The sequence below is a fragment of the Protopterus annectens genome, chromosome 9.part0 (genome assembly GCF_019279795.1).
Source record: "Protopterus annectens isolate FY-2018-M chromosome 9.part0, PAN1.0, whole genome shotgun sequence".
Taxonomy (NCBI): Eukaryota; Metazoa; Chordata; order Ceratodontiformes; family Protopteridae; genus Protopterus; species Protopterus annectens.
In genome coordinates, this window is record NC_056743.1 from 931,882,003 (window position 1) to 931,906,905 (window position 24,903).

The following is a 24,903-nucleotide window of genomic DNA, read 5'->3' on the forward strand; positions in this document are numbered from 1 at the left end:
CTGAACTTGTTTGAATCAAACACATAAACACACAAAGTCATACTCGGAGGCTCTGAGCAAAAATTTACCTAAACAGCAGAGGCCTCCAAAACAGACATCCAAGCAACTGCCACCTCATGACACACCACAGGCAACACATAAACCACAAAATCAGTGTGCAAAGCAGTCACTGCCCTTAAGGCCAAATACAACACCAAACATACTTGTCATAGGTGACTCCATAGTCAGACACACTGACGTCTCACTCATTAGGCTGAACAAGGAGAGAGTCACAGTAAGCTGCCTATCGGGCGCTAGAATCCGCCACATAACACAAGCACTCGGGTCACTCCACAGCAAGTACAAATATGACACAGTCATTGTCCATGCTGGTGTGAACGACCTGAGATGTACCTCCCTGGACTACATGAAAAGAGACATAGAGGAGCTCTCTGATTATGTAGCCCAGGCAGGTATGACCCTGACCCTGAGCAGTATCCTTCCTTCACCAAGAATGATGCCACAATATAGAGACAAGATGATCAGCTTTAACAATTGGCTTAATGTCTGGTGTCATTCAAAGTGGATCCAGTGTCTGTTTGCCTGGGATGACATGCTTGACAAGCCACGCTGCTTCGCAAGGGACGGCTTGCACCTGTCACCCCTGGGATTCCGGATATTGGCTAAGGCTCTTGCCACCCCCATAGTGCCTTTTTTAGGCAAGGCTCAAATTCTAAACCTACCACCCTAGAAAACAAAAATGGGAAGAAACTAGGGGTAATGCTGCTCAATGCCAGAAGTCTAAATCTCAAAATGCACGCTCTCGAGGCCCTTCTCAGTATGGAGAACATCGATGTCTGTGCTGTGACTGAAACCTGGTTCAAGGCTCCTGAGAGCACCCTGGCACTATCAGGTTTTACCTCATATCATGTGTTCCGGCCCCAAAACCCGGACCACACCACAAAAGGAGGGGGTGTATCCATATTTATCAAGGATACCCACACCTCCAGGTTGGTGGCAATGCACGAAGCATTGGAAACCATCCAGGTGCAATTAACCATAGGCAAAACTGCTCTACAATTTGTAGCATGCTACAGGCCACCCTCTCAAACTCAGGAACCCCACACAGCCTTCCTGAAGACACTGGAGGGTATAAATGTATCTCCAAACACCATTATATTGGGTGACTTCAACTACCCGAATATAGACTGGGAACATTACTCAAGCCCCAACTTTCTAGCCCAAAGGTTCCTGGAGTTCATAAATTCAAATGCCATGGAACAACTAGTCACCGTTCCCACAAGAGGAGAAAATATACTAGATCTCATCATCACAAACATGGGGACAAAATGCTCCACACCGGAAGTATATCCCTCATTGGTGAGATCAGATCACAAACTTATCTCACTGGAAATCCACATCCCGCCCCACCCCAAACAAAAAAGACCACAGTGAAGAACTTCTCTAAAGCAAACTTCACACTACTCAAGACTGGTGTGGTATCCTTCAAGGAACCCGAGCCAGTGGAAACCACAACCCAAGCTGCGGAAGCCCTTACAAATGCCTTCTACGAACACCTCCAGGACTGCATGGGTCAGGCAATCCCTAATAAAATCAAGACTCTTTCCACCAAGGGCAAACGTCCAGTCTGGTGGAACCCAGCCATAAACAAACTTTACAATAAGAGGAGAAAGCTGTTACATGATAGAGCAAAATCCATAAAAGAGAAGACACCCTTGATCATTATTAGTAAAAAAATACGAGCACTCATAAAATCATCCAAGGCCACATTTGAGAGAAAAATTGCAATAGATTCAAAAGACAATCATAAGGCCTTCTTCAGCTATGTTAGAAACCTGGGTGGAAACTCCCAGATATGCGCTGAATTAGTCCAAAATGATACAAAAATCACTGAACCCACAGACATTGCCAACATACTGGCAGACAGGTTCAGTGCAAACTTCACCCCCTCTCCCCCCCAAAAGGAGAGATAACTATCCCAGCGGAGTGTAGCCTCCCAGACATCTCTAATGCGCAGGTGAAAGCTGCTCTCTAAAGCTAAAAACACAGCATCAATGGGACCAGATGGTGTCCCCAGCTGTGTGAACTCAACGAGGAACTAAACCCGCATATAAGGCAGCTGTTTAATCTTAGCCTTACCACAGGATACGTGCCCAAGGAGTGGTGTACGGCAACTGTGGTCCCACTCCACAAAGGCGGTACCTCTACGGACCCTGGAAATTACCGCCCCATAAGCTTAACAAGCCTGGTCTGCAAAGCTATGGAGAGGATCATAATGGAACTCATAAACAAAGACATAGGGGACTTGCAGACATTGGACCCGACCCAGTTTGGCTTTGTCAAGGGCAGATCATGCCTTTTGAACTTGGTCGACTTCTTCAAAACAGTCACCAAGGCCACTGACGAGGGAAAGGCAGTCCATACAGCCTACCTTGACCTTGCAAAAGCTTTCAACACAATACCCCACTTGGGTATTATAGAGAAACTTACCAGCTTAAATGTAAACCCATATGTCACAAGATGGGTTGCAAAGTGGCTAAAGGACAGAACCCACAGGGTTAGAGTTGCTGGCGCCATGTCAGAATCCAAGCCGGTCACAAGTGGGGTCCCACAGGGCTCAGTCCTTGGCCTCCTGTTGTTCGGCATCTACTTCTCAGAAGTACAGGCAAACATAGGAGGACTATGGCTGACAAAGTTTGCAGATGACTGCAAACTGGGCGCCATAGTGGAAAGTACATCGGACACAGATATCCTTCAGAGGGGTCTCACGGAAACTGATAACTGGTGCCAGAGCCATGGTCTGAAGTTAAATGCCAAAAAATGTATAGTCATACCCTTCGGGAAAAACAAGGTAACCCCAAGCTACCATATAGGTGGCAATCCATTAAGCACAGAAGAGGTTATCAGGGACCTGGGGACCCAGGTTGACAGTGGCCTCTCTTTTCACACTCACATTGCTAAAGTGGTTAGAAAGACCTTCTACATTGCCCACCTGATCATGAAGGGATTCACATCCAGATCAAGTGAGGTCATTGTTCCCCTGTACTCTTCACTTATCAGACCAATGATCGAGTACAATGCCCCATTCGGGATGTATCTCACCCGACACCTGCAGCAATTGGAGAGACCCCAAAAGTTCCTCACCAAAAGGATAAAGGGATTCCAAAATCTGTCATATGCTGCCAGACTGAAGAAACTCCAGCTCTATTCAGTCACATACCGCCTGCTCAGAGGTGACCTGTGCCTGACATACAAGGCCATGTCCTACCCGGAATTAATGGATATGCTCCACCTCAAAAAATCCAAATCTACCAGATCCACTAGAGCAAGCGACTTAAACCTTAGCACGAATATAAATAGGACATGCTGGAGGGATAGATTTGTCACCCAGAGACTCCCTATGCTGTGGAATAAAATCCCAGTCCATGTGAGGCAGAGCACCTCACTGGCTCTGTTCAAGAGAAATCTTGACCGGTGGATGGGAGATCGTAGGTTTACCCCGGGAATCATCTCTGTGTCACTGCTGGACAGAGGCACAACAAACTAATGGGCACAGTATTTTTTAACATAAGGGGTGGCGTAAGCCACAAAACTTTGGGCTAGGCTTATAAATGCCTTAGGGCAGATAGCCTAGTATAAACCTATGAACCTATGAACCTATGACCTAAACCTTGTCACCACAATAAACAGAACATGCTGGAGGGATAGATTCCTGTCCCAGAGACTTCCCATACTCTGGAACAAACTACCTATATATATCAAACAAAGCTCCTCATTAGTACTGTTCATGAAAAATCTTGATGATTGGATGGGAAATAGGAAATCACCCCGGGATCACTTCTGTGGCTCTGCTCGACAGTGGCACAGGAAAATAATTTTCTTGGGTGGGGAAAGCCAGGGTACCTTTTTGGCTAGGCTTATATAGGCCCTAGGGCCAATAGCCTAGTACCTACCTATGAACCTATTTGAACTACTCAAAATCTGCAAGGCTGATGTAGCAAATACATCAGGCTTATACCATGCAGCTTCTGTTGTACTATTTACAAGTATACTTCAACATAACTGTATCAAGGAGTTCTACATTACCTAGTTGGAGGAGTGGTCACATAATTCTCAAACATAGTTTTACTTATACCTCATTGCTCATACTGAGCAGTATAGCATATATTTTAGTCTTATTTTTCCTTTCCTTTGTGCTCACATAGAAATAGGTTATCCACTGTATGCATAATTAATGAATTTGGAAATTTAAATGCCAGTCTACAATCACTGTTTAATAATGAGATTAAGCTACTTTTTGGCATAGTTTTGACTAAAGGTTAATAATTCTGCATTTATGTTACTCAATGAAATCCTGCATTTATGTTATTCAATGAAATCCTGCTAAATTTATGATTTTGCAATTGCTAACCCACTCACTTGCTCCACAGCATACATTTTAAATACTAAAATCAGAGTTCCTCTCAGATAAGTGGCTTTCAGAAAAAGATTCAAAAACGAGTGACATAGAAACATGTATACATCAAATCAATTGTCTAACACCTTCCTGGAAAAGTGACCATGTACAATGAAAAAAAAACATCTAAAAAACTGAAATGCAGACAAAGCAAATCAACACCTGTGAGATTTTTTTTTAAGAAAAGTAATGATTTAATGTGTCTTAAACAAGCTAAACACTATGGATAAAGCGGCTTTAGCGCTTCTGCCTTTGTGGTTGTAAAGGAATTGAGTAAAAAAGCCGTTAGTACATCGCCACACCTTTTCTGGTTTATATATATATATTGTTTTTTTTTTCCTTTTTCAGAAAATCTTGACCAATGACATTCATTTTCAGCTTGTAAGGTATTTGAAGCAATGATAGCAGAAACAGTAATGCTAAGAGTATCAAAAGCAGTCACTGTGAAGTACTAGCAGAAACAGTAAGATACTACTAATGCTTTTCACGCTTGCACTAGTCAGACAAGCAGTGACAAAATCAGAAATAATAACAGTGGTGACAGCAGCACAGGAGCCAGTTTTGAGAGATACTGTATCATTTAATCAGCACACTATCACGTGCCATTCAAAATCTACACACATTACATCCCGAAGTAAGTGATTGTCTGCAAAGTCTGCAAACATTACAAAACATATAAAGCAATGTCTTTTTGAAGGTTTCAAGCCTATCGGCACACTGTAGTGTGGGGTAATACACCATACTCCTGACTGCTATGTACATGATATTCAAGTTCACACAAACTTGGAGGAAAGGAAAAGGTAGGAAAAAAAATGAATCTCACATTTTCCCTCTTCGAGTCCTACTCATCACATGCTCTGCTAATTGAGTAATCAAGCCGTAAGTACATCGCCACAATTTTTGTTTTATTTATTTTTTTCAACTTTTTCAGAAAATCTGGGAAATTTTTATGTGACCCCACCCCTCAACCCTGGCTAACTCATCAATCTTACCCCAGTGCTGAACTTATAACTAGATTCTTTTTTTTCCCCATAAAAAAGCAATGTGAATTTTAGCCTGTGCCCACCATCTCAACTCAAATGTAAATTGACAGGAAGGGAAAACTAAAGCAAAGTTGACACAGGGAAGCAAAGTGGGATTGGAATTGAATGTATACAGGATATCTATGAGAAAATTGAGATTCTGGGTGGGAATGTGAGTGACGTGATTACATGGGCATTACTTTGGTCAGCAGAAATGTAGACCCAAATTTTAAATGTTGGGGTTGTCCCTTTAAGAGCACACAGATATCACAGTCAGTCTGGGGCTGGTTTCTCCCTCTTTCTCCAGATTCCCAATACGATTCCCCATTGGCACAGCTATTGGGTTGAGATCTCAGCTGAGTGGCCAAACCAAGATCTCCAGTAACCTCTCTGTCCAACCAGTGCTTCATGTCCATGACCAAATAACTGACACACACACACACTCCTTGAGAGTTGATTTATATATATATATATATATATATATATATATATATATATATATACACACACACACACACACACACACACACACACACACACACACACACCTGGAAAAGGGTGGCACAGGTTTACTAGTTATGCCCCCTTTTGCCCAGAGTATAAGGTAGTTTTCACTGCTACCAGCCAACTCTTATCAGCTACTTTAAGGCACTTAGCTAGGGGTGTCGAATCCTACTGTGTAATGTTACTATTAATCCAAATGTAGTCTGATCAAGAGAAAGGCTATTTAGGAGTGGCCTGTACAGTGTTACCAAAAGATATGCAAGTACTCTAAGAGTTTAAATATCTCTAAACAGACCAGCCACGACTAAAAGGTTTAAATATATTTAATAATAAATAATAAAAGAACAAGACAATACTCAGTGAGTAATCAGTTACATCAGAGTTCAAAATCAAAGGAAATATTTAAAAAAACATTGCACAACTGTCTCAAATAAATAAAGAAAACATCTAAGCTACATTTTACTCTTTTCCTATCTGAATATAAAAGAGTTACCATGCCCTAAAAATTACTTACAGCAAGGCAAGTGCAGAGGTGAGTGGATGTTTCCAGCTGATGTTGTTAGGTCAAAGACAAAATACAAAATTCACACTGTGAGAGAGTTGTTAAATTAATATCAACTATTACTACAGTGTTAGCTTGTATGACATCCCTTTTTGTCACCTGACTTCAGTTCCCAAGCTAAACCCTCTTTGTTAGAAACTAACAGGCTTTTAGCATCTCCCTGTGAAAAATGCATATCTCTCAGATGTTTGCAGAACCTGGAAGTCATAAAACAATTAAACAAGTCTGCATCTTAAACATAGTAATTACTTCTCTTTCAAGACAATACAAAAAAATTCTAGTGCTAGACATTGTGTCTGCTACTGCACTGAAACTGAGAGACATCTCTTTTATTACGTGGTTATAAAACAATTTAATTTCAACTATTTTCTCTGAATTTTTTTCAAGTTATCCTCCTCTGTCCCAGTTTCCATTAAACATATGCATCTAATTTCTAAACAGTCACAATAGTGCAGGTACATTCCTGTTCTATTCCAATAGGGCATGCTGTGGTTGCATTTTAGCTCAGTACTTTACACACACTTCTGTATAAATCATATCAGTGTTCAGAAATGACACATAATTATTTATAAAATTCCAGATAGCTGTGCTGGCAGTATTTCCTTTTGTCACAGTCTGCACATCTCCTCTCTAGGCTTTTGAATATTAGCTAAAATATTGTCTTCCCTCATAGTGCCTTCTTTAGACAATGCCACACTGAAAGTACTTCCGACATAACCAATCAAAACCAAAAAAATCTAAAGGTATTACTGCTCAATGCTAGGATTCTAAACAAAAAACTCCACTCCCTAGAAGCTCTCTTTACCCTAGAGAATGCTGATGTCTGTGCGGTCACTGAGACAGGGTTTAAAGCCACGTAGAGCATACCAACAGTGCTAGGTTATAATGCCTTCCACTCATTTAGGCCAGCTACTTCACAGGCAGGGACCAAAGGTGGAGGTGTCTCTGTTTACATCAAAGACAAATATACTTCAATGCTGGTCAAACAGGATAATGCACTTCAGCTGTTCCATGTTCAAATCACCATAGGCAAAATCCAATACAACTTCCTTGAAAGCTATAGGTCCCCCTCTAGGACCCAGGAAACCTATACTATGCATTTAAACTTATTAGAAATGCTAACCATCCAACCCAATAGAATATTCATGGGTGACTTTAATTACTCCACTATTAACTGGGAATCCTACATGACACCTAACATACATGCACAGAGATTCCTGGATTTTGTAAACACAAACTCCCTGGACCAGATAGTCAATACACTGACTAGGGGTGCACCTGTACTGGTTCTGGCCCTCACTAATATGATAGAGTGCTGCACACCCCCTACTGTAATACCTTCCCTGGTAAGGTCAGACCACAAAATGGTCTCCTTTGAAGAAAAATAAAACCTGGATCCCCAGCTAAACTTGGAATTTTCAGGAACTATTCTAAGACTAACCTCCTGCTATTTAAGTGAGAACCTGGCAAAATCTCAAGCCCCATAAACCCTAAGAACACTGCTGCCTATGCAGAACTGTTCACAGAAACCCAGTACAAGTATGTTAACAGCTGCATAGAGGCAGATATACACACCAGGAAGTACAGAACTAACTCAAAAAGCAAGTCACCCTGGCAGAAGCATAAAATCAATATGCTGTATAACAGGATAAAGAAAATTATGGCAAAAATTAGGAGGTGCAGCACCCAGCAGGATAAAAGCACTCTCATCAAACTAAACAAACAACTCAGAGGACAAATAAAGTCTACCAAAGCCAAATTTAAGGTAAATTTGGCCTCCCTGGCCAATGACAACCACAAACCATTCTTTACCTATGTCCGCAACCTCAAAGGCAATGCACAATTGTGTGCAGAGCTCATTGTACATGGAGCCAGCTATACTAAGCCAGAAGACGTAGCAAACCCCCTGGCTGATAAATTCAGCTCCAATTTTAGCCCTCTCTCCCCTTCAACCTTCCCTCAGGAAATATCATCAAATATAACTCCCCCCTACTATCACTAGGGAACAGGTCCTTAACGCTCTCTCTAAGACCAAGAACACTGCATCAATGGCCCCAGACAATATCCCAGGATGCCTTCTAAATAGCAAGAAACATGACCTATCAAAGCTTCTGTGAAATTACTATATTTAACTGTATCCTTCAAAAAGGTTTTGTGCCTCATGAATAGAGAAAAGCAACAGTCATCCCTCTGCCCAAAGGTGGGCCATCTACAGACCCTGGAAACTACAGACCCATAAGTCTCACTAGTCTTTTATGTAAACCCATAGAAAGAATTATAATGGAGATGATCAGCAGAGATATAGTAAACCTCCAGACACTGGACCCAACTCAGTTTGGTTTAGTCAGGGACAGATCATGTCTACTCATCGTAGTGGAGTTCTTTAAGAAGGTCACCAAGGTTATGGATGAGGGCAAAATTGTTCACATTACCTACCTTGACCTGGCCAAGGCATTTGACACAATACCCACTTGGGCATTGCTGACAAACTCAAGAGGTTGGGTACACACCCATATGTCACCCGGTGGATAGCCAACTGTCTCACAGAAAGGACAAAGGAAGTTAGAATTGGGGAGTCCACCTCCACAAAGAGGCCAGTCACAAGTGGAGTCCCTCAGGGATCAGTCCTTGGACTGCTCCTTTCTGGCATTTACTTCTCAGAAGTCAAGGCTGGTCTCTGGCTGACTAAATTAGTAGATGATTGCAAATTAGGAGCTGTCATTGAATCTCATGCTGACACAAATGTTCTCCAGGAGGGGCTGACACAGACAAACAACTGGTGTCAGAGCCATGGGCTAAAACACAATGCCAAGAAATACATAACAGTGTCCTTTGGGAAGTTATCCATCCATAGTAACTATCATATTGACAACACACCCCTTAGAGGTGACCCAGTAGTCTGGGACTTAGGGACACAGAGATAGTAATCTAGCATTTGACCATCATGTGTCTACAGTGGTGAGGAAATTATTCTATATTGCACAACTTAGGTATGACACCCAAGTCCAATGGCCCCTTTGGTATACACCTAACCAGGCATATCCAACAATTGGAATGTCCACAGAGGTTCCTCACTAAAAGAATACAAGTTGTAACTAAAATGTCCTATGTAGACTGCCTCAAGGCCCTATCCCTGTATTCTGTTTCCTATAGTCTTTTGAGGGAAGATTTATGCCTGGCATATAGAGCATTATCAGACCCCACTCTGATGGATCTCCTGTATATCCACAAAACAAACAAAACCAGAATTACCCATTCAAAAGACTTAAACCTTGCCTGTGATATAAATAGGCCTTGCTAGGGAGATAGGTATGTATCCCAGAGACTACCACGTCAATGGCACAGGTTCCCCATCCATGTGAAGCTGAGTTCCTCCTTAGCTGAGTTCAAGTGCAACTTGGACAATTGGATGGAAATTCAAATCCCTGGTTTGGCACGTATCTCTCTAATAGACACAGGTAACCTCTCCCAAATCCCTGCTTACAGTTATCAAGGGTATCAGAACTTGTTAGAGATTTGGGATGCATGGCTAAGCTTAAAAAGGCCCTTGTGGTCATTAGCCTAGTAAACACCTCTGAATCTATGAACCTATACAGATTACACTGGATTTCTTTAGATCATTAAGTAACCAAAGAAGGTTTGCTTTTGACAAGTTACTAAACACAGAGGTATTTACAGGGAAAGTACCACTAGTTCTAAAGGAGAAGATTGTAGGTTTTGTGATAAGGGGCACATTCTCTTCCTGGAAAAGACACAGAATTTCCCTGTGGTAATTCAGGTGCTTATGTCACCCACTAGAGGGAAGGGTTAGGCACTTAAGCACCAAACCTCTGATGCCTGTCTGTATGAAAGTTACAGAAGAAAATAGGGATGAAGGTTGACAGGCCATGTGGTAAAAAAAAAAAAAAACAAAGAAAATAAATTATTTACTCTGAATGAGAAAAAAAAAACTAATGTTCATCTCTACAACTAAAAAAACGAAACGAAACAAAATATCTATCTAACCTAGAACTACCCCTCACTTATAACAAACAAAGCATTCAAGCATTCATCATGTATCTCCTTTAAACACCCTGATCTAACTCTTGATCCCTCCTTAACTATTTCAGTTCCATGAATAACACTGAAACAAAAAATAAATGCAAACTGAGATGGCTGACACAGAATTTCCCATCCTTCACCTTTGAGGGTAGAACTGCAATAGGGAAAATAATTTTGCAAGCCACAGTTAGAATATGGACTGCTCCTCCTTGTCTACACTTCATATAAGAACCTCAATGACCTGCAAGTGTTATCAAATAGGATTTGCCACCTCATTCTTCTCTGCCCCATGAAACAGAACATCACTGACTCACTGTCAGATATGCAAACTGGCGTCCAAGTTGCAATGAGCTCCTATATGTTTTTACTTATTTAAAAACTCTGTAATAACTCCACAACCATACAATTAGCAGAACTGTTAAAACTATTCAGTATCAACGTTGCTCCCTTGCACGTAATGCATCAGTGCTACAAATACCTCCAAACAGCTTAATCTCTTGTGAGCATATGTTTTTCTTTTCTAGGTCCTAAACTACATGACTGTTCCAAAAAAAATATCAGATGCTGTCATTCAACCAAAGATTTCTGGTCTATACTGCTAAAACACCTGCAAAAGCAAACAGCATTCTCATACTTTAAGTACCCTATAATACCTTCAGCATAACCTTTTGTTCTTAACTGAAGTTCCTAATTACTCATAATCAAAACTCTTTTGCAAAAAATCTAAAACTCATGCCATGTAACTATTTTATACATACATACATATATATATAAAATGTATATTTATATAATGTATATTTATATAATGTATATTTATATATATATATATATATATATATATATATATATATATATATACACACACACATATATATATATATATATATATATATATATATATATATATACATACAGTTATAAAGACACATATACCCCAGCACTACCAGGTTATACCTCATACCATGCTTTTCGGCCCCAAAACTTGGACCGAACCACAAAAGGAGGGGGAGTATCGATATTCATCAAAGATACCCACACCTCCAGGTTGGTGGCAAAGCACGAAGCATCAGAGACTATCCATGTGCAACTAACAGTGGGTAAAACTGCCTTCCAGTTTATAGCCTGCTACAGACCACCCTCCCAAACCCAGGAACCCCACTCGGCCTTTCTGAGAACATTGGAAAATATGAAGGTCTCTCCAAACACCATTATATTGGGCGACTTCAACTACCCAAACATAGACTGGGAGCATTACTCTAGCTCCAACACCCTAACCCAAAGGTTCCTAGAATTTATAAACTCAAATGCTATGGAACAACTTGTTACCACTCCCACAAGAGGGGAAAACATACTGGACCTGATCATCACCAACATGGGGACTCTATGCTCCAGACCAGAAGTGTAGCCCTCACTAGTAAGATCAGACCATAAACTAATCTCACTGGATATTTACATCCCGATCCAACCCCCTGCCTAGAAAACCACAGTGAAAAACTTCTCTAAAGCAAATTTCACACTCCTCAAAACCAAGGTGGAATCCTTCAAAGCCCCCGGGCCTGTGGAAAATACGGCCCAGACCGCAGAATCCTTTATAAACGCATTCTATGAACACCTTCAGGAATGCATGGATCATGCGATCCCAAATAAAACCAAGACCCAATCCTCCAAAGGCAGACGTCATGTCTGGTGGACCCCAGCCATAAACAAACTATACAATAGAAGGAGGAAGCCACTGAATGATAGAGCAAAATCCCAAAAAGGGAAGGCATCACTGATCAGTATTAGCAAAAAACTCATAAAATTGTCTAAGGCCAGCTTCGAGAGAAAAATTGCACAGGACACTAAGGATAATCACAAGGCTTTCTTTAGTTATGTTAGGAACCTGGGTGGTAATTCCCAGATATGCTCAGAATTAGTCCAAAATGACAAAAAATACACTGAACCCACAGACATTGCCAACATCCTAGCTGACAGGTTCAGCGCAAACTCCCCCCCCTCCCCACCAAAAGGGCAAATATCTATCCCAGCAGAGTGCTGCCCCCTCTGACATCTCAGATGCTCAGGTAAGAGCCACCCTCTCCAAACCAAAAAACACAGCATCAATGGGACCAGACGGTGTCCCGGGCTGCGTCCTACATGAAATCCAAGAAGAGCTAAACCCAAACATAAAACTACTGTTCAATCTCAGCCTTACTACAGGATATGTGCCCAAAGAGTGGCGTACAGCAACAGTGGTCCCTCTCCATAAAGGTGGTGCCTCAACGGATCCTGGAAATTATCGCCCCATAAGCCTGACTAGCTTGGTCTGCAAAGCTATGGAAAGGATCATCATGGACCTCATAAATAAAGATATTGGGGACCTACAGACACTGGGTCCTACCCAGTTTGGGTTTGTTAAGGGCAGATCCTGCCTCTTAATCCTGTTTGATTTCTTTGAAACAGTCACCAAGGCCATTGACGAGGGGAAGGTGGTCCACACAGCCTACCTGGACCTCGCAAAAGCCTTTGATACAATACCCCACTCGGGCATTATAGATAAGCTCACCAGCTTAAATATAAACCCCTATGTCACTAGATGGATTGCAAACTGGCTCAAGGACAGAACCCACATGGTTAGAATTGCTGGAGCCATGTCAGACTCCAAACCAGTTACAAGTGGTGTCCCACAAGGCTCAGTCCTGGGACCTCTCTTGTTCGGTATATATTTCTCGGAGGTACAGGCCAACACGGAAGGACTGTGGCTGACCAAGTTCGCAGATGACTGCAAACTGGGCACCATAATCGACTCTCCAGCCGACACAAGCATCCTCCAAAAGGGCCTCATAGAAACAGACAACTGGTGCCAGAGCCATGGCCTCAAGCTAAATGCTAAAAAGTGTATAGTCATCCCCTTTGGCAAAAACAAAGTTCCCACAAATTACCACATAGGTAGTAATCCATTAAGTACAGAAGAAGTAATTAGGGACCTGGGGACCCAAGTTGATAGCAATCTCTCATTTGACAACCACGTGGCCAAAGTAGTTAGAAAAACATTTTATATAGCCCACCTAATCATGAAGGGATTCACATCTAGATCAGGGGAGGTCATCGTGCCTCTTTACTCATCCCTCATCAGGCCCATAATTGAGTACAATGCCCCTTTTGGGATGTACCTTACCAGACACCTGCAGCAACTGGAAAGACCCCAAAAGTACCTCACCAAGAGGATCAAATGGCTCAAACAGATGCCATATGCTGCCCGGTTAAAGAAACTCCAGCTCTACTCAGTGGCATACCGCCTGTTCAGAGGCGATCTGTGCCTGACGATAAAGCCATGTCCAACCCGGAATTAATGGACATGCTGCACCTCAGAAAATCCAAATCCCATCGAGCTACGCGCTCGAGAGACTTGAACCTCAGCCCTGAAATAAATAGGACATGCTGGAGGGACAGATTCATAACCCAGAGGCTCCCTTCACTCTGGAATAAAATCCCAGTCCAGGTTAGGCAGAGTCCCTCATTGACTCTCTTCAAGAGGAATCTTGATGAGTGGATGGGAGATGGTAGGTTTACCCCGGGTATCAATTCTGTGTCACTGTTAGACAGAGGCACAGTATACTAACCTCAAAAAAGGGCATAGCAAAATAAATTTAAAATGGGTGGCGAAAGCCAAACGCATTCTGGCTAGGCTTATAAATGTCCTAGGGCAGATAGCCTAGTATGAACTTATGAACCTATATATATATATATGTGTGTGCGTTTGTGTATATATATTAATAAATATATAGGTATGCATGTATACTTAACTCAATGCGCTGAAAAATCAGTGATAAAAAATTACAGAGCCTTATGCCAAAAGTCATGGTCTCAATGTAAGCCCAACTCAATTTCAGGAGACTTATTCTTGGTGTAAATGACTTACTCTGTTGGAAGGCCTTTCTAAAAGCAGGTTAACACTGGGGTCCAGATTCCAAAAGACATGCTTTTACAGTAAGTAACTTACTCTATTAATATAAAGTAAAACAAGGCATTGGTTACGTCTACAGAACTCGTTTATGTTCTTCAGAATGAGAGAAAGGAGTTAGTTCATTTTACTAACTAACTCGGTAGTACTAGTGCGTAAAAGTAGACGTCCACGATTTCAAGCCCGAAATGCATTTTTTCAGACTTGTTAGAATCACTCGATACTTTCGCGCGTAATACTACTGTACGTCATTACGACCTTAAACGTGTGGGCGTGGAATTGAATGGAGCGGTATACAAACTGGTAGAACAGAATCTGAACGGTAAGAATTTATTTGTTGTTAATACAGTGTGTATGTTTATGTCTCGCCGCCGCGTTTTATTTTTGGTCATGCATAAATAGCATTTGCCTTTCTCTGTTGATGGAAAGGCGTTTTATGTAAAACTATTATTTTAGCTTATTGTTTCCAGGTTGTTTCGGTGTTGGTGTAGACAAACTGTTTAATAGTGGAATGCTATTAGTGTGTGATTAGGGTTGCCACCTTTTCAAATGCCCAAAGTGGGATATTTTTGGTACAGATGTCAGATTTTGCAGGGCGATACATACCCACGGTCAGTACAAAGGACAGCACATCAGTTTTTTGCCTAAATAAAAGCATTTTCTTGTAGCATTTTAGTTGCTTGTTCTGTTTCTTACAACATGTAGGTGTTTCAGATAACTGTTTTATGCAACTACGAATAACAAATCCCAGCTGGTAGATACACAGGAAATCCATAGTGGAAAAGCAGGCAACCGACTCCACGGCAATGTGAATCACAAATATTTTATTCCAACATAAAGTACAAAACACACAAAATGGATTGAGCGCTTTCGTCTCCACCCTGGAGACCTCTTCAGAATGTTTTATGCAACTGTTACATAAATATATGAAATAATTTTGTTTTAAAATCCAGGACATTTGCCATTTTTTCAGTTTTTTTTTTGCAGGACACAACTGCCCAAAGAGGGATTGTCACTTACAAAGTGGGACAGGTGGTAACCCTAAGTGTGTCGGCTTATCATATATGTGTGTATATATATATATATATATATATATATATATATATATATATATGGAAAATGTTTTTATTTTTAGGAATACTTGCATGTCTCATTCAAGGTTGTAACTTTACATATTCAGTGTAGTTAAATGAGTACAGTACATTAGTTTTTAAGAACTTATACCAGATAGAACGTGTAGAACTTTTAAAATTAATGTTGCTAGTTCTATTGTTTACAGTTGTAAGATGCGGCAATTATAAAATGTCCCAAGTGCATAGAGGTAGGAGTTGGAAAAATTTTTTACAATTTTTCAATGCAATAGCAGTGAGAGGGGTGACAGCATGTGGAATGAATACAGAAGTCTCTAATTATACCTGGGCTCCACCATTTATCATTGTGTGGAGAATGCCATTGATTCCGTTCTTCCCACTGGGTTTCCTCGCTGCCACTCCATCAGTCATCCCAGCTACCAATTGAACATGGGTTGGCCTGTCTGTGGTCAGTAGTTGCTTCAACAAAGTATTAGGTTAAGGGTGTACACACTTATGCAACCAGCTTATCGTATGTTTTTATTTTTATTTTTCCCCCGAACAGATTTGTTTTTCAATTGAATTGTACAGGTTATAGGTCATATTAAACATGGGAAAAGTTTTGAAATGATTTATTGTGGTCTAATTTTTGGTACTTTTCCGGTATCTAGGCAACACTGTAAATGCGGTAGCTGGTGCTCGGAATCATCGTACAACTGCTGATATTTGTGGAATATACTAGTGCAGCATGAGCGGAAACCTAGCTGGGATAGTTCTGTAACCACAATCAATCACTGCAGCATATAACTGTCTTTCTTTCGCAATAAAAAACGAACAAGCTTCAGGGCTAACAGCTGTGCGATGATTCTGAGCGCAAGCTACTGCTTTTAAACTTTTGCCCTGATAACGGAAAATGTAAGTAAAAAAGAGAGCCAGAGCAAAGCTCTGAGCCAAAATCAGGGAAGTCCATAAATGACACTTGAAGAGTTAAAGTCGGTGTGGGTTCTAGTTAGGTTTAAAGTAAGTATGACACAGAAAGTTCCAAAGCATTACCTGGCAGTGAGAAACAGAGGGTAGGGCAATTCTGTCACTCAGTATCTCTTTCTTCACATTAAAAAACAAACAACGAATGTATTTTTCTAATATTTCAACTTGGATTCACAGTCTTCCTCCTTTTTATTACAGTAGGAAAGAAACACTTACTAAATGAACCCTTTTACAACTCCATCCTTCTCGGCATCTGTCTAACTCAGCCTCTTCCTATCCTTTCATCTTATTTTGCTCACCCAAAACACACACACACACACACACGGATGCTCTGCACTTTTAATTAACTTAAATTAGGGGGGAAACGCATGCTTACCTCGAGGAAGTTAGACAGCCGCTAGAAAGCCCAGTTACTACAAGATAATGTGCCAGCAGAATCGAGGACAGAAGTATTAAAAACTATAGTTATCTCACCAGAATGCGCTTGCTGTATTAAAGGTATATCCTTCTGCTCAGATTGTGAGGTCCACACTTAAAGACGTTACATGAATTATTTTATTTACATGTCCTGTACATCTTGTGGAGTTAAAACTAAGCAAACGTTTAATCAGACGAAAACGGCAGGTGCAGAACCTCTTAAAGTATTTTGTATTTTTTTGTTGTGCCTTTACTTATCTATCCCTTTTGTTAACTGGATGACTGGACAGTCATGGGTCCAACAACTTTTTTTCAGTCATTAACTGTGGTCTGATGAAAACAAATAAAAGAACAACATAGTATGGACATACAAGTTTAAGTGCGGAAGATACTTACATAATTTTACATACTAAGTACAAATGATATTATTATAACCACACGCATTAAAAGTGTTGCCCCGATTAATGGAAAAGTTCTATCACAAAAAACAGGCATTTTAACAGGGGTGTGTAAACTTTTTATATCCACTGGATATGTCAGGTGCCAACTTTCACTCCAGCCAGCATAATATTGTTAGGTATTTGCTAGTCTGCCCTGCAGTCCATTGAGCATTCACCTGACATTTCTGTGGTGTGGCAGGTGCCATATAGCACTCTTCCCAGCACAGCGCTGAAGGAACTGTGAGGTGGATAGCTTTTTCTTGCTATGGCCACCTCTGGCCTGCCTGGCATTTATAGCTTGTAAAGTGCACACTGAAATCTAGCACTGTTGTGTCTGTGAAGCAAATGTATCTTATCAATATACTCTTTGTTAACCTAGCACGCCAGCTATTTTGGACTTTATCAGGTTCCTGTTGGCACACTGCACAGCATAAATAATCTGTGATACAGTTGTATGTAGATAACGCAGTCTACCGTCTCACTTTGCACTTCATCCTGAGGAAGCTGCAGTCCACACAGCACAGCAGTACTGAGTCTGTGAGAGTTGCAGTTATGTTTAGTCAACACATTCTGCCGTGAGAAAAACACTGTGTGTTCAAGACTGTATACTGGTCCATCTGGCAGGCTGCTGGTCCACTAAGCTTAGGTTATGCCAACTGCACTCCACATCATGACAGTCTGATCTTTGAGACTGCTGTGTCTAGTCAATGCACTTGGCTTGATTACTTGACACTCTGTCCAGCATGAATTGTGTGCCAAACAGCAGCTGACATTCCACCCAGTACTGCTTGGTATGTGAGACTGATGTCAGATCAAGTCATTCTTTTGCCACCTGCCACTTTACCAAGCTGGGATTATATGCCATGTGTTAGCTGGCACTTTAGCCAGCACAACGCTTCTGGTTGAGACAGCTGTGTTTGGTCAAGGCATTCACTGATATTTGTTTTCTTGGCACTTTGTTGATCTGCCAAATGCCAGCCTAGACTGTAGTCACAGTACTACCTGGTCTATAAAGCTGATAGCTATGTCTGGACAGGCCACTTTGCTGGTCCTGTTGGCACTCCAGCCACTATGGAATGCGAATTAGCTGTCAGTCCAATCAGCACAGCACTATTGATTCTGTGAGACAGATGGCTGTTTTGACACGCAGTTGGTTAGTCCACTTGGTTGATAACATATTGTATGCCACTGTTTCTTGCACTTCAGAGAACACAGATTACATCTTTGAACACTTAAGTATATTTTCTCAGAAGTGATTAGCTTAAAGCAGTCTTATCAACTATGAACATTAAATTTAGAACACAAATAATTTACTCCTTGAAAAGCAAGACTGGATTTCTGTCTGACTGAAGGTTTTAGTTGTAGCCATCTTCTCATACTCTGTCCTTTCAGTAGCTATCTTTCTGAGTTATTGTCGGTACATTTTTGAAATCCTTTCATCTTTTTTCTACTATTGTCAGTTGTCATATCATGTAGCTCCTCATTCTTTTCTACTAAATTTGCTCTGCATGTCTGCTAATTTGGTTATTTGCCTGATCTGTGTTTCAATTTTATTTCTTACTTCTGCAGATTAAGTAATCTTGGATTTGCCTTTTTCTAAGACTTTCTAAACACGAGTTTCAAGTGATCGTGCTTTGTCGCAGCTTGTGCTTCTTTGACATAAATGCAATCACAGAATTTCTCCCGTCCATGTACTTCTGCATCTAACTTTTTTTCTCAGGGCATATACATTTTTGTACATGTAAATTCTGTACAGCTGTAATTGCTCTTGACCCAGATTGTACCTCTTTCTGCAACTGCTGTTAACCCATAGACAGCTGGTTTGTTTTCCTGTAAGCCCACAGGTTCTGTACCATTTTGACTACATCCATGTGTAGCAGATCTGAGATGCTTCATAGTATTTCAGTGCAGATGCTTCTGTTGCTAGTTTCTTGAGCATTTCAAAACTTTTTTTTTATTCTTTCCTGCCTACATCTTGCTCCAGCAGCTAGCTTTCTAGTAAACATGCCTATGTCATGCATATTGGCCTTAATCTTTACACAATAAATGTATTGTTCCTAGAAATTTAATTAATGCCCGTTTCATTTTTTCATTTTGGAAGTTGTGTTGCTGCTGCAACTTTCTTTGTCTGGATTCAATGCTTTTTTTACTTTGGTGACTTAACAGACTTCTTGCTCTTATCTTAAATTATTCTTTAATTCGGCATTCATTAGCTGCATTTATTTCCTCTGTTCTTATTGTGCAAGATCCCATACTAACAAGTCATCAGTTATATCCATAACAGGTTCTAAACCTTTATTTACTTCTGCAGTTGCTCTTTTAAATACTTTGTTTTTCAGAGGAGCTGCCAAAGTGGAGTCTGAAGAAACTGTCTTTATAAACTGAGAATATGATGTGCACACTTCAGAGCTATTTTTATCTTCAAGCATCTTTGGCTAGCATTTGCTATTGTTGATACCACTTTTTTTCAGAAATAAGCAGTGAATGGTACTTACTTTTAATCACTTTATTCAGATCTTGTGTATTAGTGCAAGTCTCAGTCTTGTCCTGCTTCACTACAGTGAAGGTGTCTTTCTTGATGTTTTTTTTTTTCATGGTGGATGAATAATCTTAGCTTGTTCTACCTTGGAGAAGATGCAGGGAAATATAGTTGAGCTCTGTATACATGGGTCTGAGGCAGGATGCTTTTTCTTCAGCAGTATTTTGCCATCTCCAAGAATAATGCTACAGTTTCAAACAAAAATAATTAATTTTTGTGTTTTTAACAGTTACCTTAAATTTTTATCATTCCGGGAGGGGGGTCCATTGTTTGTCGACATGAGAGGTGATTATTGACAGGCTGGCCTGCTTTGTCAAGAATGGCCTTAATCTATCTTGTATGTGTGCTTCTGCATATTGGCTAAGACTGTTTTCTCCCGCATAAATGTCTTTTTAGGCAATGTTCATGTGTTAGTCTTTCCAGCCTAGGAATTTGTAATCCTGTCTACATTAAGATGATTCTGCTTAGTGCTAGGAGTCTTAACAATAAGCTAGTTGATTTGAAGGCTTTACTGACACTTTAGCACATCAGTGAGTGTGTAGTTATACACACTTGGTTTCAGTATTCCAAATAATACCCCCTCTCTAACAGGATACAGTGTTTATCACTATTTTAGAATGTCAGGGGAGGGTTTGCTTTTTTCCAATCAGATATCATTTTCCCTGGATCTTCAAGATTATGAATTTGAACTCTTTGACATTTTGGTCACAACTGATAAAAATCAGATACTGCATCAGTGCTAACTACATGTTCTTTCATTGCCATCAGAGGACATTATTTTAACTCTGCATCTATCTGTCCGTCCATCCATCCATCCATCCTTTGTTGACCAGGTTAGTCCCACTAGGCTAGTAGTCTCTCTTCAGGGGAGAACAGTGATGGTATTTATACTGCTAAGGGAAATTTGGGCAGGACACTGGGGAGCTTTTCTTAACTCTTTTCGATAGGTTCCACGGGATCTTTTACATACATCTATGCTACCACCAACTCAGGCAGATCGACCCTCTGTTTAACATCTTATGTGAAGGATGACCTTTCAGGGTGTAGTACCCCATTATACTGCACTGTGATATCAAGCAATCCCTGTACCTGATGTGGGAATAGAACCCACAGCCTTCTGTACCAAAGGTGGGCATGTTACCTGTTGAGCCACTGACTGTGCACCTTGATAAATTGGATCCCATCTTTGTCAATTCCAATAGCCTATTGCAAGGCAATAAAGTTTTCCTAGATTTCATTAATATCAGTTGTCGGATCAAATGGTCCAAATTTCCTCTAGAGGGAAAATATACTTGACCTTGTCCATACAAATACTACTTTTGCCTGTATATTACTAACTTTAACCCCAGTTTGATCAAATCTGCCCACCAGACTGTCACCTTTGCCCTCAAAATTAGTACCAAATTGTCCACAAATTCAACTATGTCTATGGACTATACCAAGGCCTACCTACTGTCCTTTTTGAGGTTCTTAACACTTCTGAAAATTCTTATGTCCCATGCTGACCTTGGCTTTAAATCCATCTTATTTACCTATGATTTCTACATCCATCTTAACCAATGTATCTATAACTAAGTACCTGTTAGGTGTATGTTGTTAAATTCAGGAGTTAGCCCTTATGGTAGACCTCTCAGATAAATGAATGTCCACCATCACTCAGGATGAGTATGAACAGGTTTGCAGGTATTTTAAATTCATCATTTGGAAGAGTAAAGGTGAATATGAATGGAATGTATTTAAAGGTCCTTTTTCCAACTATATAGTAAGAGTGTTTGAAGTAATACTCAGCAGTGCAACAAACTCAAAAGTGAATGGCACAATCTGCTCTCTTACCAGAGCCACAGCAGGTGTCCTGGCTAATGCATTGTACCTTGGATATTTCCCTTCCTTTAATCTTTGAGCAATGCTCCACCTGTTTTTAGAACCTGAAAGCTGTTTACCTAAGCCGAAAACAGCAGCTCCATGGGCCTGAACATCATACTTGCTGTCCTGTTGTTAGTACAAAGGTCTTTTGTCAAACTCCTCCTCAAGCATTCTAATCTCACTGCCTCCTCAATGTACACGCTTGAGATCTGAAGAACATAGGCTGTGGTGTCTGTACAGAAGGGTATTGTTGTAACTGACTGGGGTAATTATTGCCCATTAACCTCATTAGTATTATCTGTAAAATCATGAAATGAATCTTAAATCCGTCTAACAATGAAATTGCTAAATTACATATGCTACCCTAATCAGGATTGTTTTGTGAGGAGTAGATATTACTTGCTTAAAGATTATGTTTAAAGGCAAGAAACAACTTTTGTTTTTATGCAAAAAAACAAATGCAGTTTTGTACCATTTTGTAAAAAAAAAAACTTATTTTAAAAATTGCTTCTGACTGCAGAAGACTTGACATACAGAGATGTGTTTACATCAGTAATATTGCTCTGACCATTATTTACCCAACTAATCCAGCATAATTATAGCTGGACACCCAGAGTGATGTAAGTGCCTTATGCCCGCCTATTAATGTTAATGCCATAAACTCGGCTTTTTATGTTGTCTTCCACATTCAGAAGCAAATTTATATATTTTGTAAATGTTGCAAAATAAGTGCGGTTGTGTGTGTGTGTCTGTGTGTGTGTGTATGTATATGTATATGTGTGTATATATATATATATATATATATATATATATATATATATATATATATATATATATATATACATACACACACACACACACTTTTTTTTTTTTTTGAATTCTGCAAAATAAACTTTTTTACCCCAAAAAAATGGCATAGAGATGCATGTGAAAACTTTGGTGTGAAAATAAGTTTTTTGCACATTTAAATTGTATGTTTAATTTAGTGTACTATTTTTGAGTGTGAATGAAGCCATTAATGGGTGTCTTGCAGTCCCTGCTGCTTATCGTAACCTTGCCAATGAATTTGATATAATTTACCATATAGGTGTAGTTGATGCATATCAAAAGTATACCCCAGTATAAAAAATGTACTCCCTTTGTTACTCAGTGGATTGCTGATTGGTTCTGCGGTCATACACACAAGGTGAGAGTTGTTAAATTGCTCACTAGTGGAATTCTTCAGGGCTGCGTGCTGCATAACCCTCTCTTTGGTAACTGCTTTGCTGACGTGAAGATGTGTACGGAATTTGTGGTTGATAAAGTTTGCAGATTACTGCAAGCTGGATACCGTTACTCATTCACCCGATAGACTTACAATTTTCAAGAAAGACTAACTGGAGTCAACACTTTGTGATCTGACAAAGGCCTTAAACTTGGCACAAAAAATGTAGTGTAGTTACATGTGGAGGACATGTCTTTCCTACTGATTCAGACAAGTGGAGTCTATCTTAAGGCTGGTCATTAGAGATGTAGGCACTTTTTGTTGACCATTAACTTTCTTCCACTTGTCAAGTATGAGTTACCATAAGGTTTTTTTTTCAATTATTTTTTTCCTCTCTCGGTTAATTATCAATGGTATATCCTCTAGCTTTAAAGATATCTTTAGCTCCTTCATATTCCTCTCTTATTAGGCTGATGATTTGACTATAATGTTTCTGCTTGTATGCATCTCACAGAGCCGATATCTCATCTTGAAAGACCTCAGTATTTCCTAACCAACAGAATCGGGATACTAAGCCTCTTTAGCTATCTTGCTAGATCCAGAACTCGCAGCTTTCCAACTTGTGCATTCTTCTGTATGGAGATCTGTCTTTTTTCTTTTGAACTATGAAAGGTCCTGTTTTACTAGACCTTCTTCACCTTGAAAACATTTGCAGTGTTAGAAACACTTTGTCCAAAACTCTCAATTTGTATCACAACATAGAGAGGGCTTCTCTGAGAAGTTCATTACCCAAAATATTAACTACTTGTGGAACAAATGTCCCTTGCATATTAAATTATTGAATGCTTTAGCTTCCTTCAAGTCTTGATCATTGGATAAATTTGCCACAGGGATCACAGTATGACCCTTAAGAATAGAGGTAAATTTTACCTATTTGTTTAGACCACCCGTTTAGTATTAACCTTGGACTTGTAGAATTTGCAATCGCCGTTGGGTTTCACTGAGAAGCAAATGGAGCTAAGCTTTAATATGCTTCAGTTTGTGTGCTGTACTCTGACAGCTATTGGTACTTTTCTTTATAGCATATATTAATGGTATAGTATCTGGACTGGTTTTTTTTAAAAAAAAAAAAAAAAATATATATATATATATATATATATATATATATATATATATATATATATATATATATATATATATATATATATATATATATATATATATATATATATATATATATATATATATATATATATATATATATATATACACACTCTTCGCAAGCTACCTGGTCCTGTAAATAAAGTGGTGCAGTCATGCAAGTTATATTTGATGTGCTTCTTTACAGTCTACTCTGTTGTTCTACGTGGTGAATGTTTCATCACACCCAACCTTTCCCAAGTTGAACAGCCCAAAATATCACATTCATCTTCCTGATATAGTGCTGCTGTTTGAAAGATAATATTATACTATTTATTTTTATAATCCCATATCTGCAGCTTTTGACTCAGTTTCTTTACTTCATTTCCTGAATACATCAGTGATGTGTACACGGCTTTTCTTTCAGCCCCAATATTTAAAAGTATATTTACATGTTATACACTGTAATTGTATGTAATTTGAATTTTGCACTTTGCTAATCTTAAGCTTTTCTGGTGGACAGTCTAATTATATGCATTACTTGTTTACTGATTCCACTGTATTAATCCTTTTTGTTTAGTAGTACCCAAAAATATCTTGTTTTCATATATTGATTTAATAATACGAAATTTGTTTAACATTCTATTAATATATCTTTGAAGAGTGATTCTTTCTACCACAGTTTTTGCAAAACTGAACTCTGGGCCCTTCTTCC

General features: G+C 39.7%; 1 protein-coding gene across 1 annotated transcript in view; it reads left to right on the forward strand.

Moving 5' to 3' along the window:
* The first annotated feature begins 14,740 nt into the window (after nucleotides 1-14,740).
* Nucleotides 14,741-24,903, forward strand: part of TIMELESS (timeless circadian regulator) — a 955,757-nt gene continuing 945,594 nt past the window's right edge. The window contains exon 1 of the mRNA XM_044083673.1: nucleotides 14,741-14,850. The gene's annotated coding sequence lies outside the window, so the exon portion shown is untranslated. The remainder of the gene's footprint in view (nucleotides 14,851-24,903) is intronic.